This window comes from Lynx rufus, unplaced genomic scaffold (genome assembly GCF_022079265.1).
Source record: "Lynx rufus isolate CCGP_SWC_20201006 ecotype Redwood Valley unplaced genomic scaffold, mLynRuf1.p SCAF_8, whole genome shotgun sequence".
Lineage (NCBI taxonomy): Eukaryota > Metazoa > Chordata > Mammalia > Carnivora > Felidae > Lynx > Lynx rufus.
The window spans coordinates 35,150,291-35,174,219 of record NW_025814896.1 but is presented as its reverse complement, the minus strand read 5'-3'; the positions used below and the strand labels follow the sequence as shown (position 1 = coordinate 35,174,219).

Here is a 23,929-nt window from a genome sequence, read left to right as displayed (position 1 = left end):
GTAAAACAAGGTGCAGACCTGGTTCTCAGACCAGGTCTGACAGAAAGCTCAGGGCTCAATCTCAAAAGACCAGTGCAATCTCCATCCACTACAGAAAGTGGGAATGCAATGAGAAAACACTATTCCCAAATGGAGACTTGGAGAGTATAAAGAGAGTGGGTTATGGAATGAGAGAAACGGATCTTTGAGAATACAAGACAATTAACCTCTCCTGGACCTAGTTCCCTGGTTGTAAAGCAGCAAAATTATCTACCTCACTCACTGTTGTAAAGTTAAATGGAAGAATACACGAAAAGTGCCTATCACATTCCTGCAGTCCCGAGTGGGCGTTCAATTACAGTCCTTTCCCACTCGTTTCTATACTCAAATAACTACCCATGAGAGAAAATAATCCTGTGCAAAGTAAACCAAGAATAGTAACATCAGAAACTCAAGAACTGATGCTCTAGAGTAATGCCAAGGAGAAAAATGTCATTTTAATCCATTGCGATTCGCTTTTATTATTTTTTTTTTTTGAGAGAGAGAAAGAGAGAGAGAGAAAGAGAGCACATGAACAGGGGAGAGGGGCAGAGGAAGAAACAGAATCTTAGGCTCTCCACTGAGTGTAGGACTCGATCCCACAACCCTGGGATCATGACCTGAGCCAAAAATCAAGAGTTGGACACTCAACCAACTGAGCCACCAGGCACCCCTGTTCTGATTCACTTCTAATCTGTTGGTAGGAAGGTGATTTCATAATCAATCTAGGTTTATAGCACTCATGAGACAGCCGTAGAGGAGCAGATACACCTAAGGTAGAGGCCCCCAAATAATCTAAAAACTGGCAACTGAGCTGATTTCAACAGAGAATCAAGACCTGAAGAACTTTTATATATTCATATTCTTCACAAACATACACTGTATCTTCCAGTCAGCAAGTGAGAATAGGAAAGAGAATATGGTACAGCTCAGAAGAACCACTCAACGCTTGATGTTCTCTTGTTACGAATGACAGAATTTTCAGACTGGTATTTATGTTTGTCACATAGTTTTTGGCAACAGACAACTGATCAACCATCTGTTTCAGGAGAAATCACATTGTGAGCTGGCCCACTAACACCCGATATATAGCAGTGCAGCAGTAACTTGGTTTTTATTGATAAGACTGAATTCTGCAAACTCTCCAAGACTCAGAACACATAATTGCAACGTCAGAGCCCTAAGATGGGTACCCTAGTCAATAGAAGGGCTCCAAATGAACAACTTGGGAGTAATTTGTATGGACAATACCATGCTGTTTCCTGTTCATGTCTATTTGGTTTTATGAGGAAACTAAAGCAGACAGTTTATCTACGCCTCTAATATTCGGGACAAAATCCCAGTTTTTATAGTATTGTCACTACTGTGTCAGGAGGGTCCCTCTGAGGATATGAAACAGCTGCTAAGAGATTATGGGGAGGGTTTCTGCCATTACTACTTTTGACATCAGAATCAAAGTCCATCAAGCTACAAATGCCACTTGAATCAGGAAAGAGTCTCTCTGGAAACCATAGCACCTGAAGTAAAATGAGATGAGTTACTAAGACTTAGATGTGCACACCCACCTAGGACACTCAGGCTTTATCAATGCCTGGGTTCAGAGGCAGAACTGATTGTTTTAAATATTTATTTTGAGAGAACAAGAATGGGCAGAGACAGAGACAGAGAGAGACAGAGTCAGAGACAGAGAGAGGGCGGGGGAGGAATCCTAAGCAGGCTCTATGCTGTCAGTGCAGCTCAATCCCACAAACCATGAGATCGTGAGCTGAGCCGGAATCAAGAGTGAGACACTTAACCAACTGAGCCACCCATAACTGGTTTTAATAATCAAAAAAATTCCAAGTTCTAGTATAAGATGTTGATATAGGAAGATCCTGAACTCATTACCTCCCATAGATATCATTTCTACAGCTATACACGGAACAATTTCCTCTGAAAAAACAAAACAAAACAAAACAAAAACCCTAAGAACTGGCAGAGTGACCCCTTCAACATTGGGCAGATGAGAGGAAGACCATACTGAAGTAGGTAGGACAGGCTGAAATACAACCAAATATAACCTTGTCATGCATCCCACCCCCAATGTGGCAACGCACAATCAGGGGTGAACCCAAAACCTGCAGCAAAGGGTTCGTACCCCACATCGAGCAACCCAACTTTTAAGACCAGCACCTGAGACATGAGCTGCCAATACATCTGGATTTGAGAATAGGGCTCATACTCATAAGAACCCCAGGAGGATGAGGAACTAAGGAAGAGTTCTTAAAAGGCCTGTAGGCAGACTGCAAACTCACCCGCCAGGGCCCAGCACAGAAGCAGTCCATAGAAAAGTGCCTAGACTTCACGTGACAGAGACTCGTTTCCTAAGTTTAAAGCACTCTACTCTCCTGCTTTGCTGAAGCCAAGAGAAACCATCATACTTGTTTTGTTTCCTTTCCAGCCAGTCCCATCTTTATGGTTCAATGGGGGCCTTCTTGTATGATCTCTCTCTGCAGCAGGTTTTCCTTTTTCTCCTCTTTATTCTTTTCCCCCTTTTTAGCAGGTGCCACCTTTGGAATCCCCCCCGCCTCACTGCAGCTGTCAGTGTCCTCTTCATGCTCTATCTCCACTGCACACAGAGTGCCAGTAGCACCCAGAGGGGAGCTTCTACACACATCTCATGTCCCGGTTTTCATGTCTAGTGACCTGGTTTTTGCAGCTGCTGCCCAGGGAACGCCCCTCAATTGCCCGGCTCTGGAGGCCAGTGGAGGGGCTTACATACATGAGTCCCATGGGAATGTAACAATCAGAAAAACCATTCTTTACAGACTACTAGTACTGGGGCACTGCACAGACAGCAGACCAAAACACAGTCCGACCTTCCTGCCAAAGAGGCCTATCTGCTTGTCCTGGAGCTCGGCTTGAGGGTCAGGCTTCTGGTCTGGTGCACTCAGAGGAGCCCACAGAAGTGCTCCCACAAACACAGGCTGGTGGATGCCACCTTTGTGATCTCTCTCTACCTTGCTCCAGTTCGTTGGTACCTTCCAGAAAGGAGCTTATGTCCTTGTCTAGTGCCCCGATTTCAGCAGCTGCTACCAGGGGACACCTCTAGATCTCCTGGCTCTGGTGACCAACAGGCTTCTATTCACGGGTCCCACAGGGCTGTAACCCAAGAAAGAATGAGTTCTTAAATAGCTACTGCTCCCAGGGCACAGCAAAGGACAACAGATCCAGGAGCTCAGGCTTTCTGTGAAAGAGGACTATTAGCTTACCATCATAGCTGCAGCCTGACAGATAGGCTTCTAATAAAACATACATCTAAGGGGTGACTGCAACCTTTCGTGAGGTTTTGGAGGACAGGCACTATTCTTGCACTCTCCCTCTGCCGTGCTCCAGAGCACCAGCACCTCTAGGATGGGAGCTCTTGTACATTACATACCTGGTATCCCAGTTTTAAGCCTGGTGCCCTGGTTTTTACAACTGCTGCCCAGAGGATACCCCTTGATCACCTAGCTCTGGTAGCCAGAGGGGCCCGTGTTTCTGGGTCTCACGGGGCAATAACCATAAGAGAGACCGTTCTTAGCAGGTAATCACCCACAGGGAAACACACAGAAAACAGACTGCAATACCCCCAGCCTCTCTGTGAAAGGCCTACTTGCTAGTCCTGGACCCCCAGCCTTAGCAGCAGGATTCATGTTTGGTGTATATCTAGAGGCTACAGAAGTACTCTCAGGGAACACAGGCTAGGAGACACCATTTCTAGATACTCTCCTTCCACCTCACTACAGCTTTCTGGTACCTCCCAGAAAGGAGTTTTATGTACACATCTGGAGCCCTGATTTTTGCAACTGATGCCCAGGGTACACCTTCCAATTGCCTGGCTCTGGGGGCCAGTAGGACTTATGCTGACAGTTTCACAGCATTCCTTAAAATGTTGTGGCCTGAGGGTCTGGTTTCAGGTGCTGACATTCTCACCTTTGGGACACTGACTGATCTTGCCACACCCTCAACTACTGACATCAATTAAAAATAAAATAGGTTCCCGGACAATCACAAACATTTGAGAGACCACCAAGAGCTAAAGCAAGATTGAACAATAAAGTTCACAAGGCCAAATCTTCAAGAATGGGAGAGGTGGCTGTATCATCTACTGTATAGAACCAACACAGAGAGTCAAGCAAAATGAAGCAGCAATGGACTATGTTCCCAATAAAAGAACAACATAAAACCTCAGGGGAAAAAAAAAAATTCATTAAGTGGAGATAAGTAATTTGCTTGGTAAAGAATTCAAAGTAACAATCTTAAGGATGCTCACCAAGCTGGGGAGAAAAGGAGATAAAACACACTGACAATATAACAGACAATACACGAGAAAGTTCCAAACACAAACCACAGAACTGAAGAATACACTAACTACACTGAAAAATACACTAAAGTAGTTCAATAGCAGATCAGAAAAAGCAGAGAGGTGCCTGGGTGGCTCAGTTGGTCAAGCATCTGACTTCAACTCAGGTCATGATCTCATGGTTTGTGAGTTCGAGCCCCATGTTGGGCTCTGTGCTGACAGTTCAGAGCATGAAGCCTGCTTTGGATTCTGTGTCTCCCTCTCTCTCTGCTCCTCCCCTGTTCATGTGCTCTCTCTCAAAAATAAACTTAAAATTTTTTTAAAAAGAAAAAAAAGAAAAAGCAGAAGAAAGGATCAGTAAGACAGGTCAGAGAAAGTCACCCAATGTGAGCAGGAAAAAAAGAAGGGACTTTAAGGGACTTCTGGAACAGGCCAACATTTGCGTTACAGGCGTCTCAGAGGAGAGAGAAAGGGGCAGAAAACCTATTTGAAGAAATAAGACAGACTAAAGAAATAGGAAGACTGAAAACTCCCAACTTTGGTAAGAAAACAGATATCCAGATCCAGAAAGCCCACAGATTCGCAATATGATAAAGTTAAAGAGACCATCACCAAGATATATTATAATTAAAATGTCAAAGACAAGGAGAGAATCTTAAAAGTAGCAAAAGGAAAACAACCTGTTCCGTACAAGGGAAACCCCATAAGTTCACCAGTGAATTTCTCTGAAGAAATGTTGCAGGACAGAAGACAGTGATACAATATATTCAAAGTGCTGGAAGAAACCACCTAAGCATACTCTACTCAACAAAGTTATCATTGAGACTTGATGGAGAGAGAGAGTTTTCCAGACAAGCAAAAGTTAAAAACTTCTTTTAAAAGTTCTTCACCACTAAATCAGCATTACAAATGTTGCTAAATGGAATTCTGCAAGCTGAAAAGAGGGTACTAATTAGTAACAAGCATATATCAAAGTCTAAATCTCACAAGAAAAGAAATACATAGCAAAGGCAGTGGGTTAATCACTTATAAAGGTAGTATAAAGATTAAAAGACAAAGGTAGTAAAAATAATTATAAATACAATAATGAGCTGAGGTATACACAAGATAAAAAAAATGTAAAATGTGATATCAAAAACAAACATGACTAGGGGAGAGTACAAATGTAAGCTTTAGAATGTGTTACCAATTAAAACAGACTGTTATAAATGTAACTTGTTACATGTAAGTCTCAAGGTAATGACCAAGCAAAACCTATAGTAGATACACAAAAAAATAAGAAAGGAATCTATGCACACCACTAACAAAGTCATCAAACCATGAAGGAAGATAGCAAAAGACAAATGGAACAGTGGAACTACAAAACAGCCAAACAACAATTAACAAAAGTACACACCTATCAATAATTACTTTAAATATAAATAGACTAAATTCTCCAATCAAAAGGCAGAGTAACTGAATGGATAAAAAAACAAGGCCCATCTATATCCTGCCTATAAGAGACTCACTTTAGATATATAAGAGCACACAGAGAATGAAAATGAAGGTATTTCCATGCAAATGGAAACCAAAAGAAAGTTGGGGTAACCATAATTATAGCAGACAAAATATACTTTAAAACAAAGACTGTAAGAAGAGACATTATGTAATGTTATTATGTATTATGTATGTCATTATGTAATAAGGGCATTACATAATGATAAAAGGGTCAATCCAAGAAGATATAACATTTGTAAATATTTATGTACCTAATACAGAAGCACCTAAAAATATAAAGCAAATATTAACAGACATAAAGGAAGAAAGAGAGTGCAATAAAATAACAGGAGACTTTAATACCCCACTCACATTAATGGACAGATAATCCAAATAGAAAATCAATAAGGAAACATCAGCTTTAAATGACATGTGAGACTAGATGGCCTTAACAGATATATACAGGATATTGCATCCAAAAGCAACAGAGTACACATTTCTTCTCAAGTGCCCATCAACATTCACAAACCAGATCATTTGTTAGGCTACAAAACAGGTAATAAGAAATTTAAGAAGACTGAAATCCCATCAAGCATCTTTTTTCACCATAATGGTATGATACTAGAAATCAACCACAAGGAAACTAAAAAATTCACAAATATGTGAAGACTAACACATGCTACCAAACAACCAACAGGTCAAAAATGAAATCAAAGTGAAATAAAAAATATCTTAAGACAAAGATGAAAGTACAACATACCAAAGCTTATGGGATACAGCAAAAGCATTTCTAAGAGCGAAGTACATAGAAATAAATGCCTTCCTCAGGAAGCACAAAAAAATCTCAAGCAGCCTAACTGCACACCTGAAGGAACTAGAAACAAAAAAAAAATAAATAAAAACAAAACAAAAACACAAAAAACCCTCAAAATTAGAAGGAAAAAAAAAACTATCAGCACAGAAATAAATGAAACAGAGACTAAAAAGACAATAGAAAAGACCAGAAAAAAAAAGAGCTGATTCTTTGAAAAGATCGACAAAACTGATAAACCTTTAGCTAGACTCTCCAAGAAAAAATAGAGGACTCAAATAAAATCAGAAATGAAAGTGGAGACACTACTACTATCTTAATACTATACATATTATGGACCATAAAAGGTGACTACAAACAATTATACACTAACAAACTGGACAACTTAGGATAAATGGGTACATTCCTAGAAGCATACAACCTACCAAGATTGAATCAGGATGAAATAGAAAATCTGAACAGACCAATTACTGGTAAAGAAATTGAACTAGTAATGTTAAAACTCCCTACAAACAAAAGCCCAGGACCAGACAGCTTCATTGGTGAATTTACCTAATATTCAAAGAAAAATGCCAATCCTTCTCAAAGTCTTCCAAAAAAAAATAAATAAAAGAGGAACACTTCTGAAGTCATTGTAAGCCCCACATTACCCTGACAGCAAAATCAGATATGGACACCATAAGAAAGGAAAATGACAGACCATTAGCCCTGATGAACACAGATGCAAAATCCTCAAAATATTAGCAAACTGAATTCAGCAATAAATTATAAGGATCATACACCACAATCCAGTAGGATTTATTCCAGGTATGCAAGGATGCTTCAGTACCCACAAGTCCATCAACATGATATACCACGTTAACGGAAAGAAGGATATAAATCCTATGATGATCTCAATAGATGCAGAAAAAGCATTTGACAAAAAATAACTTCCATTTATGATAAAAACGCTCTGGGGCAACTCAGTGGCTCAATTGGTTAAGTGTCCCACTCTTGATTTCGGCTCAGGTCATGATCTCTGGGTTGGGAGATCAAGCCCCACGCCAGGCATGGAGACTGCTTAAGATTCTCTTTCTCCCCTTACCCCCACCCTGGCTCATGCACGCTCTCTCTCAAAAAACAAAAAAGAAGGAAAAACTCTCAAAGTGAGTGCAGAGGAAACATACCTCAACATAATAAAGGCCATGTATGAACAAGCCCACAACTAATATCCTACTCAACTCTAAGATTGCATTCTCTGTTGATGGGAATATAAATCAGTACAGCCACTACGGATAACAGTATGGTGGCTCCTCAAAAAAAAGAAATGTAACTACTATACAATCCAGCAATTCCACTGCTTCGTATTTATCTGAAGAAAATAAAAACACTAACTCAAAAAGATATATACACTCCCATGTTCATAGCATCATTATTTATAATAGCCAAGCTATAGAAACAAGTGTCCATTCAGGGATGACTAAAGAAAATGTGGTATTTATATAAAATAGAATATTCAGCCACAAGAAAGAATGAAATCTTGCCAATTGCAACAACATGGATGGACCCTGAAGGCATTATGCTATATTAAATAAGTCAGAAAAAGACAAATACCACAATATGTTACTTCTAGGTGGAATCTAAAAATAAAAAAAAATTAAGTTCATGGATACAGATGGGTGGTTGCCAGAAGCAGGGATGAGGGATGGGTGAAGGGGTGTAGGAAGTCAAAAGGTACCAACTTCCAATTATAAGTAGGTCACAGTAATATAATGTGCAGCACGGAGACTATAGCTGACACTATATTACGTATTTGAAAGTTGCTAAGAGTAAATCTTACAAGTTCGCATAAGAAAAAAATTATGTAACAGATGTTGACTTATCGTGATCGTTTTGCAATATATACGAATATTGAATAATTAACTTATATACCTGAAACTAATGTTGTGTGCCCATGATACCTCAATAGAAGTTTTTAAAAATCCTTATTAGTCACATACATTAAAATTCCCTTGTTCTGGTGTATAGATCTAGGAGTTTTGACAAATGCATAGTCACGTGACCACCCCACAATCAAGACATAAAACAGTTGTTACCCCCCAAAACTCTTTCCTGTTGCCCCTTTGTAGTCAGCCCCTCCTCCAAACCATGGATCTGTTTTCTGTTCTCATGTCACCTTTAGTGTATGGAATCCTACATTCTGTAGCCTTCTGAGTCTGACTCCTTTCACATAGCATAATGCATTTTGTGATCCATCGATGTTGAGGTTTCCATTGATAGCTTGTTCCTCTTAACTGCTGAGTAGGATTTCATCGTATGGATGTACCAGTCTGTTCTTTCATTCCCCAACTGAAGCATGTCTGGGCTGTTTCTAGTTTCTGACAATTACAAATAAAGCTACCATAAATATTAGCATACGAATTTTGGTGTGAACAAAGTTTTCATTTCACTTGGGAGTGGGATTGCTGGGTCATATTTAAATATATGTGTAACAGAGTAAGAAACGGCCAATTTTTCTCACCAAGTGGGTGAATAATTCTGAATTCCTACCAGCACTGTATGTAGGAGAATTCCAATTGCTCTGTATCCTCATCGACTTGGTACTATCCATTTTTTGCCTGATTATTTCAGCCTTTCTAAGGGGGAGGTGGTTCATGAGAGCTTACTGTGATTTTAAAATTGTGAATCTTCAAGATCAGATTTCACAGTACCATATATTTCTACCTTTAAGTCTGTAATATACAACATTCCTTTTGGAACTAAAACAACAAGCCAAACAATTAAGTAAATTCACACAGTTACAAATGAAGATGATCTTCTCATTACAGAAGAAATGTTCCTTCTATAAGTTTGCATGTGTATATCTAATATCTACAAATAATAATTCATCAATAATAACAGATTCCCAGGACACCTCACTGGCTCAGTTGATAGAGTATGTGACTTGATGATCTTGGGGTTGTAAATTCAAGCCCCACGTTGGCTGTAGCGATTACTTAAAAAAAACAAAGTCTTAAAAAATAATAGATTCCCAAGTAACAATAGGAAATAACAATCTAATTCATAACTTTCATTAGTGTAAAAAATCATGAATTACTGACAATTAAACATGTGTCATATAGAATTGTATATATACCATATACACAGAGATATAAAAGGGTATTGTGTCAAGTACATGGATAGTTTAAATTTGATCACAAAAGGAGTATTTACTAATTTAGAAAAAGGATACTTAAAATTATACCAACAACACTACACATTTGCATAAATTAATGAGCTCATTACAAATGTTGGCTGTTCCAAAAAAGATCTCCATTTTTCAAAAATTTGAGTCTTTGTTCTGTTACAGTTTGTACTTTAAATTAACTAAATATATGGTTTAGAATTTTTACCATGTCTTATTTTTACTTTATTGTAGTATTTATGTGTCATCTTCTGCTAAGAATCATATTATACATTCCTTATCTATTCCCATAAATGGAACAGGAAATTAAATGTCTTCCATGAAAAATAGTTGCTTTACCCATTCAACAACTATTTATTGCATTTCTAGCAAGCGGGGCAGGGCAGGGGGTGTTCTCTTTTAAACAGGGACTTCAGAAGGGGCTCTTAAGTGGCATTTGAGCAAAGAAATGAGAGAAATAACAGAGTAAACCTTGTAAAGAACTGGAAGAAGAGGAAACCAGTAAGAAAAGATAGCAGGTGCAAAGGCCCTGAGGGGAGTGTGTGTTTTATAAGATTGATGTGTGTGAGCAAACCAGAGTGCGCAAGGGGATACTAGAAGGCAATGAAATCGGAAAAGGGGAGCCAGATCATTCAAAGATATGGATTGAATCTGATTCTCCATTAAATGTGAAGCAACTATAGAGTTTTAAGGAGCAGAGTTACATAGTTTGACTTAAGTTTTAAAGGATCCATACTTTGCTATTTGGAAGACTGTAGCAAGCCAAGGGTGAAGCAGAGAACCCAGTTAACAGCTTGCTACAAAAGTCGAGAGGAGTGAGGACCATGGCTTGGTCAATGCTGGTGACACCTGACATTATGAAAAGTTGTCAATTCAGTATATATTCTGAATGTAGAGGCAATAGGATTGGCTGCTGGGTTACATGCAGAGTGTAAAAACAAAACAAAACACAAAACAGGAGATGACTTGGAAGTTGAAAGCTAGCATCAAAACTGTTAAAATTGCTTGGTCTGGAAAACAATGAATAGTTTCATTTCAACAATGATATTTAAGAAACTGCAACACAGTAAACTGTACTGACTAGCTGGCATCCAATTTTTAAAATGCCAAGAATGAAGATAAAAAGCTGAGACTATCCAACAGCTAACTTTTGGAACATTTGCTGCCATCAGACACTACAGGAGAGTCATGGAGAATTCCAGATAAAGATCAAAGTCAGAATACCATTCTTTTTCATTTGCCCTTAATGACTCTTGTGTAATATATTGCATATCAGCTATTATAGCTGAGTTTGGCAGGAATTTTGCAGATGAATAGATTAACAGATGAACAAGGTGATTGAAATATAAATAGATGAGGATTAATGCAGTGGAGCATATGAACCACCATGCAGGAAGAGCTAAAATTCAAAATAGTAAATAATAATTCCAGGGGCGCCTGGGTGGCTCAGTAGGTTGAGCGTCCGACTTCGGTTCAGGTCATGATCTCACAGTGTAAGGGTTCGAGCCCCGTGTTGGGCTCCGTGCTAACAGCTCAGAGCCTGGAACCTGCTTCAGATTCTGTGTCTCCCTCTCTCTCTGCCCCTCCCCTGCTCATGCTCTGTCTCTGTCTCAAAAATAAATTAAAAAAAAAAAACATTAAAAAAATTTTTAAAAACATAATTCCGGAAGTTTCATATACTCTATCCATCAACTGAATTCATAAAAATCTGGATAACCTGGAGTTTAGAATAGAAAATTTTCATTTCTGGGGCACCTGGGTGGCTCAGTCGGTTACATGTCTGACATCGGCTTAGGTCTGATCTCACCTGAGTTCAAGCCCCGCATCAGGGACTGCGCTGACAGCTCAGAGCCTGGAGCCTGCTTCGGATTCTGTGTCTCCCTCTCTGTGACCCTCTCCCACTCACACTCTGTCTCTCTCTCTCAAAAATAAACGTTAAAAAAATTTTTTTTAAAAAAAGAAAATTTTCATTTCTCTCAGAAAGTGAAGGATACTGTTAAGATTAAAACCATTTGTTATAAAGATAACCTAATGTTTCAAGACTTGGAGTAATGATTTTGAAGAAATTCAACATGGTTTTGAAGGAGTAGACAGACAAGTTACAAATGGCATTGGACAACTTTCCCTTAGATTTCATGATCTCCACCACCTGAGATTCAAGGGTGAGAAGCAGTCAAGTGCTATGCTAACCTGGTCCTTCAGGAGACAGGGGACAGGGGACACTGAAAAAGCCAAAGGGGAGCCAAGTACCCACCATGCTGTCCATTAGGGTTATTCTCCTGATCTTACATAGTGTTTACAAGCCTTATAGTGTTTAATAAATGCTTACTGAATGAATGAAACTTTCTACCACCATTACCTAGAGAAAACCATAGGATAGTGACTAATACAGAAACTCCTCCATTTTTACAATCCTTTTCCCAAGGCTGGCCCAGTATATTTCCCTAGTTAGGATTCTGGGGGTTTTGTCAAGGTGACTTGGTGTTATAATCCAGAAACTCCAGCATTAAAAGACAAAAAGAGTAGAAACTATTTTGGAATCTCTTAAGGAAGTTAAAGTACTTCACCATTTAGTGACACTTGAATCATTAAATTGTTCACCTAAAACTAATATTATACTACATTCACTAACTGGAATTTATTTTCTATGTTTGTTTATTCTGAGAGAGAGAACACAAGGAGGGAAGGGGCAGAGAGAGAGAGAGAGAAAGAGAAAGAGAGAGAAAGAGAGAGAGAGAAAGACAGAATCCCAAGCAGGCCCTGTGCTATCAGCACTGAGCCCAATGCAGGGCTGGATCCCACAAACTGTGAGTTCATGACCTAAGCTGAAATCAAGAGTCAGATGCTTAACAGACTGAGCCACCCAGGTGCCCCAACTAACTGGAATTTAAATTTAAAAAAAAAGTTAAAAAGAAAAGAAAAAACATTTAGTAACAATTTATTAGTAGGGTCTCACTGGTAATGTATGTTTCGCCCCCCCCCCCCGCCGCCAATACAACAAACAGTATAGACCAACTACACCTAAACACCTCTGAAATACTAAGAGCTCTCCCATATAATTACCAGCCACAGGATGTCCCTCTCAACTTTGAGGATTCACCAAGGGTTGAATGAGGTTTTAAAAATTCCTCTATTTCCATAGATGGCCTTCAAGAAAGAGAAATGGTATGTTAAATCAAAATTGGGGAACACAGTGATATGGTAAAAGAATTCACGGGCCGTTCTTCAATCCCAATTTATCGACAGGCCATCCCTCCACTCCCCGTGATTAAAGCGCAGTGTTGATCACTCCCATCTCTGGAGCCGAGATAATCGAAGGACAAATGGGTGACCAAAAATATCCCATTAATATGGCTATTCAGCCACATCACCGTATTCATTTCAAATTGAGAACCATAACTCTATTTAATAGCACAAAGCCCTACATGTATTTGCATCTTATGAGCCATCAGTCAGGAGACTGAAGCAGCTGGCTAAATCATCTCGCCCTTATTTAATTTACCATTCTCCTCTCACATTCGTTCTGCTGCAGAAATGGCATTGCGGTTCGCTTTCAATAACTCCCTGACAACTCAGAAGCAGGAAGAATACATTTTCTTTGCTGATTCCCTGCATTCTATGAAGAAAGAGAAGCAGTAATTATGATACCATTAAATTGATGCAAAACTACCTTATTTTCTTTCTTCTACTATTTTTACAGTAAGATCAATGTTGACTAAAAGTGCACTGTGTAGTTTTTTTCTTGTTTAAAGATTCTTTTGCCCTATTTGTTTCTATGTGTTTTAGAAACAGACACTCTCACATAAACACTGCCCCTTAGGGAACTGTCAAATGTGGACTTAAAACACTATTAAGAAAAATCTGAATATAAATGATGTAAAAACTTTGAGACTGTATCTGGAAAGACTTACTGTGTTTGCCACAGAAATATGATTAACTTGCACCATCAGAGTGCTCCTTTTGCTGAGAAAGGACAAGAGAACTCAGATCAGGAAGCTCCCATAAGCCACTACAAAGTTTTGTTTTGTTAACTTTTTGAGATGGGAGTTTGAGGAGGTAAGCCTCTCCAGTTAATTCCTATATAGGTCTCAGTGCAGTCTAGACTATCACTGTCCAACAGAAATAAAATGCGAGCACAAGTGTGATTTTAAATCCCCTAGTTGCCATGTTAACAAAAAGCAAACACAGGGGCACCTGGGTGGCTCAGTCGATTAAACATCCAACTTCAGCTCAGGTCATGATCTCATGGTTCACAGGTGCGAGCCCCGTGCCCAGCCCTGTGCTGACAGCTCAGAGCCTGGCAGCCTGCTTCAGATTCTGTGTCTCCCTCTTTCTCTGCCCCTTCCCTGTTTGCACTCTGTCTCTCTCTCTCTCAAAAAAAAAAAAAAAAAAAAAAAGTAAACACGGGTCAAATTTTAATGTTTTCTTTAAGCCAATGTACCCAAAATATTTTAACAAGTATTCCACATACAAAAATTAGTAATATACTTTTATATATACTGTTACTTTTTCTATATTAAGTCTTTGAAATCCAATGTGTATTTTATACTTGCAAGCACATCTCAGCTTGAACTGGCCATATGTTGAGTGCTCAAAGCCACATGCTATGTATGAGTGGCTCTTGCACCAGACAGCATAAATGCTAGAGCAGGTCCTAGAGAGAATCTGGAATTGATCAATGCATAGTCAATGGGTTTTGAGTGGTAATCACAGTCACTCTGTTACGAGGTGACTGTAAGAGAAAGAATTGAAGAGACTCATATAGTCCTTGGTCTCGAAGCACCCAAGATTCTGTAAGTTCTTAGAATAACCAGAACTTAACTCTCCTCTTATCATTAGAGCCCCAGGCATTTCACTGGTTACCTCAATGTGCAAAGGGCTCAGAAGTTAGTCACATTTGTGAAAAATACTTATTGGTTGTCCTCCTACTCGGAGATCTTACTTTCTTGACATCTTGTATTCTCTACCATCTGTTAGTTGTTGCTATACCCAATTGATGAAACTCAAGTTTACATTCAAATCAGAACTCAAGCTCTCATCTTGAAATGCAATCATAAGCTATAGCTTAAGGTACCTCAGAGAACTCTTCCACCTACTGAAAAGCTCTATAACAAATATGCTGCTAGACACTTTGTGAACACGGTCTCCAGCCCACTGAGGGCAGGAATTATTACCCTCACTACAGTAAAACAATGCTAGAAAGATAACAGCCTGCTCAAGGTCACAGGACCAGTCCACAACCTTCTACAGCCCTTCTTTGTCTTGGTTTAATAATCACAATCAATGTCCTGTATTCCTAAATTGCCCACCCTAATGCAAGAATCTTCATATAGGCTGAATTCTGAACATCAATTCCCACTTTATTCCTCTGGGAACAGAAACCAGCAAGAAAATAAGAACCATCTGTCACTACTGAGCTTGTGAGAAGCAGAGGAAAAACTTTTCTCCATCCAAAGTCCAAGATAAAGAAATTCACTGAGTACCACCCACACTACACAATCCTCCCACCCAGGTGTCCATTTATATGCTCAACAGTCATTGTAATTGCAAATTTGAGGTCACCCCTGATAATAAGGCCCTCCTCTTCCATTCTCAGGGCACTCTGGTCCCCAAAGTCATTAGTGCAAACTTGATCCAATTGCTTTTGATTCTGTCTGCACACAGATTTCTCTGTAGGGACCGCTGCTATTCCAAGCTTCTGCTCCCTTTGCTTAGATGGTTGCTAAGGAGAAGAGACTGCTGCCTTTGTAATTACTACCTGAAATTCCTCTGTAATCTCAACCAGTACTTTTCTTAACATCAAGGGCCCCGCACTGATCAACAGGGTAACCTCTGCTTTTGGCATTCCTGATCAAGTCTCAGGGGCTTCCAATTGAGGTCATAAACAATTGATGCCCTCTACTGCGAATGCAAATCAGTTACTTCAGGGACCTCCAAGCTTTGAGGAACCCTCCCTGGATAACTGTGGGTTTGGGCAGAGAAGCAGTTTAGAGGTTCCAAAACCAGACTTCAAACAGAAAACCAAAACCAAAAACAAACAAACAAAAACCAAGCATTTCCCCCTTTACCACATCTCTCCATTTCAACTGCTTCTGGGAAGACAGGCACTCCGCAGTGATGTCTGTATGAAAAGGGTTTTCTGCACTGGAAAATTTTTCAGGCTGACTTACCTCTGAAATCTTTTTTCCAAAGCAGTCAGGCCCTCCCCCAAGTAGAGCCAGGCCCCACAGTCAAGCAAGATGGGTCCCAAATCAAGTTGTCCTAAGACTCTGCTCCTCTAAGGATGCCCACGGACCAGCAGCATCAGCACCATCTGGAAGCTTTATGAAAAGCACGATCCGTAGTCTAACAGTGCCAGGTGATTCGCATCCATATTAAAGTGTGAGAAGTCTGGTCCAAGACACCGCTGAAAAGAATCTGATGTCTGATTTTATAAATAACTGGACAGTTGATACAAATTGCAATTGTCCACTGAATTCTCATTAGGCTAGGAATTGCTGGGTTTTGTTTTCAACCTGTTTTTCGAACCTAAAACTGAACTGAAAATAAAATAGCTCCCAGGGAGAAACCCAACTTCTTTCCTGTGGTCCTAGGATCCTGCCATCCCTTGAAAGTCAAAGTTTACACTCCATATGTGCACAGAGAGACACCAACAAGTAAAATATTTTTCCTAATGAACTTGAGGACAACGCATGGAATAACTGCCAAACAAGCCAGCAAACGTGGTCTCATAATTCGCAAGCCTTTGACACATTTTCCTTCTACGAACACTGCAAATTCCATCAGGATGACTTGGGAGATTCAGTTTTTTAAACAATGATGGATTTGAATGGAAGGAAATGGGAAAACATGTAGATTTTAAGGTATGCAAAACCATGTTTTACAGAAAAATGTAGCTAAACCTTCCTGAGTTCACCCTTCAGTGGTTTTGCAGTAGGGGTACATTTATAATGTATATTTTGATAAGAATGCCTGTATGGTATTGAGACAAGTGATTTTGGAGTCCTTTTATCAAACATTTTATCATGACCAACACCCTTCACCTTGTTGTTCCAGCAGACGAGTAAAAATCATTTTTTCTAATGTGAAAATTTACATTTTACTTCACAATCTTACTAAAGGCAGTTATGTCTTCACTTATCTGTTTAAAAACACAAAGAAATACCAAGTTAAAAATGAATGTACATAAGAGTAATATAAAATTTAAAAAAAAAATTCATGCTTAAGGATACTTTTTCCACACTTTACAGAAAAAAATAATTTTGCTTTTGAAAATTTTAGTATTCTGATTAAAGGTCTATGTCAGCAAAAACCCAGGACATAGATGAAAAGAAGCCACATTATTTAAGAAATCATCAAGAACCCCAGCAACCAAATGGCCAAATACTATCTCAAAGTTACCAAGTTTTCAGAAAACCAAACTCCCAAAAATCACAATATATTTTCATCTCTTGTCTAGTAGGTATTCCTTATGATCCTAGAATTCTGTTTTTCCTTGATAGATGCCTCTCATTTTTGAAAAAACAAAAAAAGACATTCTCCATTCCTTTTTAAGAAAAAAAAATTGCACAAGGCCAAAAATTCCAAACATATTCTGGTTCTACTTTCTCTTTGGTCTCTTGAGCTTCCTGTTGAAAACCACCACCTCCTTTCCAGCGGCTGCCATTTTATCACCCTGGATAAACTAAGTGGAAAGTACCTCATGTTATGGCTGCTATGAGCAGGTCAACTGGCCCCCCACCCTTCCTTTCTCTCTCCATAGGGGAGAGGAAACAGAATGATGGGCCGTGGGGCCCTTCAGATCTACCAAGCTGGCCTCAGTGAGCAGCATCATGAAGGGTGTCCAGAGTGTGAACTCCACAAAGATGGGGACCACACCTGAGGAATCCCTGGCATGGCCACTCAAGCCCTGTTTATGGAACTTCCCAGCCCCTCCCCTGGTGGTGTCTCCTACAACTCTGCTCTACCATGGCCTAGGCAAGAGCACTATCTCCTTCCCAGCCCAAGTGTTCAAGATGAGCCAAGGTTGGCAGAGTGGCAAAGCCATGGCAGCACCTTTGCTGCTGCTCCTAAGTCAGATGTTGGTAACTCAGAGCCTCCATAGTGTGTAATGCAGCAAGCCAATAGAGCCAACCTTCCTTAAGAAGGTGAGGAATTTGGTTGCATGAATCCTTTTGCTACAAACAAAAACCCAAAAGCTCAGCTGCAATACACTGAATTACAAAAGTGAGAAAAGCAGCTCAAACGTAAATGCTCTGGTAAGATCTTCAGATCCTGTAGAAACCGTATGCCAGGGCACAGCAAGGGCAAGAGTGCATATCAGGGAAGCACTTAAGGGCAGCAGTGCTGGAAAAGGGCAGAGCAGACTGAGGTGAGAAGGAGACCCAGGACCATGAAAGGGGCAGAGTGGCAGGGCTTCTCAGAGCCAACAAAAATCCAGAGCTGTGGCCTACAGCAGGAACACGGAAGTAAGTCTGGATGCAGCTGCTTGGGCCACATGTATATACCATTGTCCTAATAGACCATAGTCATCTGTCCTCCCAAGAGACTCTAGACCTCTGAACTCTGAATTCCAATCAAGCAACAGCATCGTCCTGCTTCTCCCCATCCCCTCCCCAGTCTGTTCTTTACCCAGAAGGCATAACCATTCTTTAAGACTTAAATGTGATCATGTCCTTTCTCTGCTCAGAATTCTCCAATGGATTCCCAATATAATCTGAATACAACCCAAAGTCCCTGGGTACCCTATTTACCTCACTTCCTACCCCTCTTCCCCTTTGATTATCCCACTCCATCCAAAATGGCTTCCACACTCTTCCTCAACCCCCCTCATACACTGCTGCGTAGGGTCCTCACACTTGCTAGTCCCTCTGCCTAGGATATCCACATGGCTCCTAAAGTTCATTCAGGTCTCTGGTCAAATGTCACTTCTTCAGGAAGGCCTCCTCTACAAACCTATCCAAAATGGCAGTCTCACCTCTGTCATGCTTTACCCCCTCGCCCCCAGCACCCACCCATCTTGTACTCACTCACAGCTGCCTCCTCCAAGTGCTTATGATCCTTTGCCTAAAACCTTTCTTTGGCCAAGAGCTGTGTTCATCCTTGCACAGACAGGCAGGCCAAAAATGCCTTTGGGGGCAGCCCTCAGCCAAAGACAAGTGGCGGTTAGTGGGTAAATACCCAACCTCCAAGTCCTTCTATGGGACAATTCCAAGGCCTGTTCTTCACAATCTTCCAGGATTGTGTCCCAGTTGCCCACAGACATAACCAACCTGATAACACACCCTTTATTGAATCCCTTCATTTCTTTGTCTCACCTCCTCACTCTCCAGCCAGAATTTCCTGGGATCACTTTTCCAATAAATGACTTGCACTCAAATGTTTTGTCACAGGATTAGCCTTGGAGGGAACTCAAATTCAAGATCCCACCCATCCCCTCCTGCTAGCACACAATAGGTGCTTCATAAATATTTATGGAATGAATGAACTGCCATGGGTAACTTTTACCTTGGTGATGCTGCTGATCAGGAAGCATCCTGTGTCCCATCTAAAAAGCTGATTTTATATACAGATGATTAGCCCTTGTTTCAGCCAGAACATTGACTCTGAGAACGGCATAGGATCCACATAGCTTCCTTTTGAACACCAGTGCCATTTATGACAGCCATTCCTCTGAATAGGTCCACCATCTAGAAAGATGTTCTTTCTCCAAAGTTAATGGATATGGCAACTCTCGAACCCTAAACTACAGTGTGTAAAAAGCAGCCGATTAGCACTGAAAGTCAGTCTTAAATGCCCTCCAGATGCAAAATCCTTACACCTCTGTGAGCCCTGGAAGCTCTGAAGTCAAGAACTGGGGCTAGCTCTTAGGATCAGGACCAGCTGCATAATTTGCAGGACCCACTGCCAAAGGAAAACATGATGCCCTTTGTTAGTAGGAATTTCAAGATGGTGACAAGAGAGTGTTAAACCAAACACAGAGCCTTCCTGAGTCTGGGCTCTGTATAACTGCACAGGTCCTATGCCCATGAAGTTGGCCCTACCAAGAACTCATCAAAGATAAACTATCAGACACCCCCTAACACTGCTCCCTTGGCAGTGATGATTCTCAAAGAAAAGAGAAACAGCAGCAGCTTGTTTTAGGTTAAGCCACCACAAGACTACATAACTTATTATAGCAGAGAGGCCTGGGGGCACCTCTTAAAGCAGTTCAGTTCACATCACCTTCAAGACTTTACAAACACCCAAGGAATCAATCATGGCGCACAGCTCCCCACTGCCTGCTCCATGATTCAAACTGCTGACAACTCCAGTGTTGCAATTACCCTGTTGGGTCCCATAGTTTAAATGCACAATATATAACTAAAGAGAAAAAGAACCTTCTTTTAGATGCCAGAGGATGCAAAAGACCTCAGAATCTAGTTCAAGAAATCCATTCAGGTTCATCACTCGGGGGTCTGATGGGCACATAGCTAACAGGTCAGAAGAGTTTGGTAGAAAAATTAAAGGGGTTTAAACAGCCTGCTAGTACCATACCTAAGCTCCAGGGATGTGCTTATTTGAGAGAACATACAGATTAAGGTGATGCTGGGACACAGCCATGATTAGGGCAGACCTGTAGAAATACGTCCAAGGTAGAAAAATGGTGTAACAGCACCTGGGCCTAGGAGATGCTTAATACATCTTAGGGGAGGAAGAAAAGCAGTCCCCTAATGTGCACTGTAGATCACCAAAAGAAGGACCCAGGACATGCTGCCAAACACAAATGACCACAAGACCCTTGATGGGCCAGGAAACTAACTGATAGGGCTCAACAGGATAAACTGAGAAATGGTGACTTAGAGCCAATTAACCCACAAACCCTATTTCCTAATATGCCAGGTGGCTTGTTTTACTACACAAAATCATTTCTAAAGTTTGCTTTCAATCCTGCCTGTACAAAATGCAAAAGAAATGGTGGTCTCCATTTGAAATGTTAGCATTTAAGCAGAACTTCATTCCATGAACAATTGCTGAGTTACTTTCTATGGGGTATACGATATTATGATTTCATATTGGGGACTTCTGGAACCATAAAGAAGCACTTTAAAGTGTATCAAGGAGCTATGGGGTAAGTAGACATTTCAGGATTAAAATTCTCTTGTTCTATAGAGATTATGTGACTTTGTATAGTCAACAATAACCTTTGTGTACTTCAGCGTCCTTTTACTGTAAAAGGAGAGAATACCCATGTCCCAGGGGTATTTGTGAGGGAGAAATCAGGATGATCAATGTTCTCAAATGCCTTATGTTCAAACCAAACTCAAGATGTCCCCCAGAAACCAGGGTCTCATCTGCAAGCTCTGTGCTCAGGCCCACATCCTTGTAGCTAATTTTGACTCCTCTTTGACACCTGATATCCAGTCTGTCACAAATCCAGATGGCTCTTCATTCAAAATATCCCAAATCTGATCACTCCTCACCAACCCTAGCCCACCTTAGTCTTGGTTCTAGGTGTGCTCACCTCCCTCCTGGACTTTTGAGAATTTCCTCCCCTGTTTCCCCCTTCCTGGCTGTGTCCCTAATCCATTTATTCTCATCATGGCAACCAGAAAAGTCTTGTTAAGATGAAAGAACTGGGGCGCCTGGGTGGTTCAGTCAGTTAAGCATCCAACTCCTGATTTTGGCTCAGGTCATGATCTCACAGTTCGTAGGTTCAAGCTCCACATCAGGCTCTGTGCTATCAGCATGGACCCTGCTTGGGATGCCCTCTCTCTGTCCCTCCCCTGCTCCCTCTCTCCCAAAAATAAATAAGCTTTCAAAAATAAGTAAAACAAAAGAACTCTTCCAAATAACTAAGTTCCTTACTTTGGTCTAAAGCATTGGTTCTTAACTCAGGTGTGACTTTGCACCTCAGAGGACATTTGACAACGTCTGGAGACCTTTTTAGTTATCACCCTTGGAGGGCGGGGGTACGCCACTAGAATCTAACAGGTCGAGTCCAGGGATGCTGTTGAACAGTCTGCAGTGCACAGGACAGCACCCACAATGAATTATCCAGCTCAGAATGTCAGTAGTGAAGTGGACAAACAGGGCACTGAAGTGGTCTCAATTCCCTCCACCTGCACCAATACAGGTAGTCCCCTTCCCCCACACCCCCTACCACAGAGCTGTATCCTTGCCATTCCTGCACTAGATGAGCCACTCCCACACACAGCCACTGTTCCCTCTGCCTAGAATGTTCTTCCTATAGATATCCTCAGGGCTCATTATTCTACTGCCTTCAGGCCTCCGCCAATCATCTTGTTTTAATTTGCAGCTCCCCTCACTCCTGCTCAGCACTGTCCTCCCCCTCTTCTCCACAGCACATACTATCCAGCACACCTGTCACTGTACTTTGGGGGTTTTTTGCCACCTTCTACCTCCTGGAGTGCAAGCTTCTTGAAGGTGGGAACTTTTGACTGATTTATCCATATTAGGTACTTGGCACATAGTAGGCACTCAAATATTTGCTGAAATGAATGACTGGATGTATGGATATTACCCAGTAGAGGTACTGCATCTTGGCTGAGAGATAGCTTCTAGTCTGAGTGGGGAAAAGTATGTATTTAGATTTATTACCAAGGCTGTATTCATAACCCATTTTGTGTGAAAACAGAGCTTTAAGAATAATTCCCAAATGGACTCCCTAATGCTATCATGACAAAGGCACGGAAGGTAATAAAGGGAGCCTAGCTCATCCACCTTGAAACTTCCTTCAGTCACAATAGACAGATATGAAGGATTAAATTGCTAGTTGGGGTCTATGGCAACTGTAGTTCTCCAAATTAAACATCAGTGCATGTTGTTGGAAAAATACAATTATATTTATGGAAGATAAAGGGACCGAAAATTTATACATCAGGACAGTTCCAGAAATCCCAGCCTGAACAATGTTTTCATGTTCAGTATACTATCTCCAATCAGTAACATTCCAAGATTCCATGAAGTACTTACCAAATACAGCAAGGCATTACACATGGGGCCAGACAGAATCGAGCACACACAGTCCTTGCCCTCAGAGGGTCTCCAGTCTGGAATGGAAGTTAAGACAGTTGTGTTGGTGGACTGAAGCACACCATGACCACAGTAGGCTGCTACTTTGGGCGTTATTAGAGAAACACAAAATGTAATGGGGTCCTCCAGAGAGGGGGTGGGCGGGAAGCAAGGAACGTGTGGAGTGGAAGGTGGCCCTGATGTTTCCTGGAGGGTGAGCACACCCACACAGGCATGCCTGTGTCTTTGAAGTGGCAAGTTTCCCATTTGGTGGGAACACAGGCTACCTGTAAGGAAGTGGCAGGAAGTAAAGGGTCACTGAGGCCAGAGCACAGAAGGCTGAAGACCTGGGGGCAAGTGGCTCCCATCCACTTTGAAAGGACCAGCAGATGGCTAAAACAGCAAGCTCAGAGGCAGCTGTGATGGCTTCATTTCCTGGGTTTCCCTATACCTTCCCAGGAGGCAGCCTAGCTGGAGGGGAAGGAACTGACCTACATATGTGGGTTGGTAAAGGAAGCTGAAGATAACTAAATACTCCTAGCTGGACGTAGAAGGAACCTGGCAGAGAGAAAAGACAGCAGGTCTGTGCAAAGAGGGCCTGGACCATCCCACGGAAAGCGGGAGAGAAGCAGCTATTAAACCACCCAAGTCTTCCCACACCCAGGAGGCACAAATAGGAAGGGGAGAAAGTGAGTTCAAATGACACCATGACCTCAGGGACTATTCAAGCCATTTTATAAAATTACAATGTCCAACGTTTTTATTTGGTTTATCAGTTGGTTTCAGAGAAGTAGAATCAAAGGTGTGGGATTATTTTCCACAGATGTTAGAACAGTCCCTTCCCGAAAAGAGCCTCACCCCAATCAAAACCTCTAAAAACCAAATGGAAGTTCCTAGATTGTGTTGGCAGAGGCTAATCTCTCATTAACAGAGTAATCAAGAATGGGTTAGAATATATTTTTTTTAACTTTCTTTTGACCCATCTCATTACTGGATATGTAAAATATGAAGTCTGAAGCCAAAACAATATGAAATGGCTTTAAGATCTATTAAATCGGATTTTTAAAAAGAAGTAATAGTGAAGGGATGAGAAGGGCCCATCCATCACCCTGTGCGAGCATTC

General features: G+C 41.0%; 1 protein-coding gene across 1 annotated transcript in view; it reads right to left on the bottom strand.

The window, feature by feature from the left end:
• Positions 1-23,929, bottom strand: part of PLCB4 (phospholipase C beta 4) — a 340,960-nt gene that overhangs the window by 265,783 nt on the left and 51,248 nt on the right. The window contains exon 2 of the mRNA XM_047069062.1: positions 22,768-22,844. The gene's annotated coding sequence lies outside the window, so the exon portion shown is untranslated. The remainder of the gene's footprint in view (positions 1-22,767; positions 22,845-23,929) is intronic.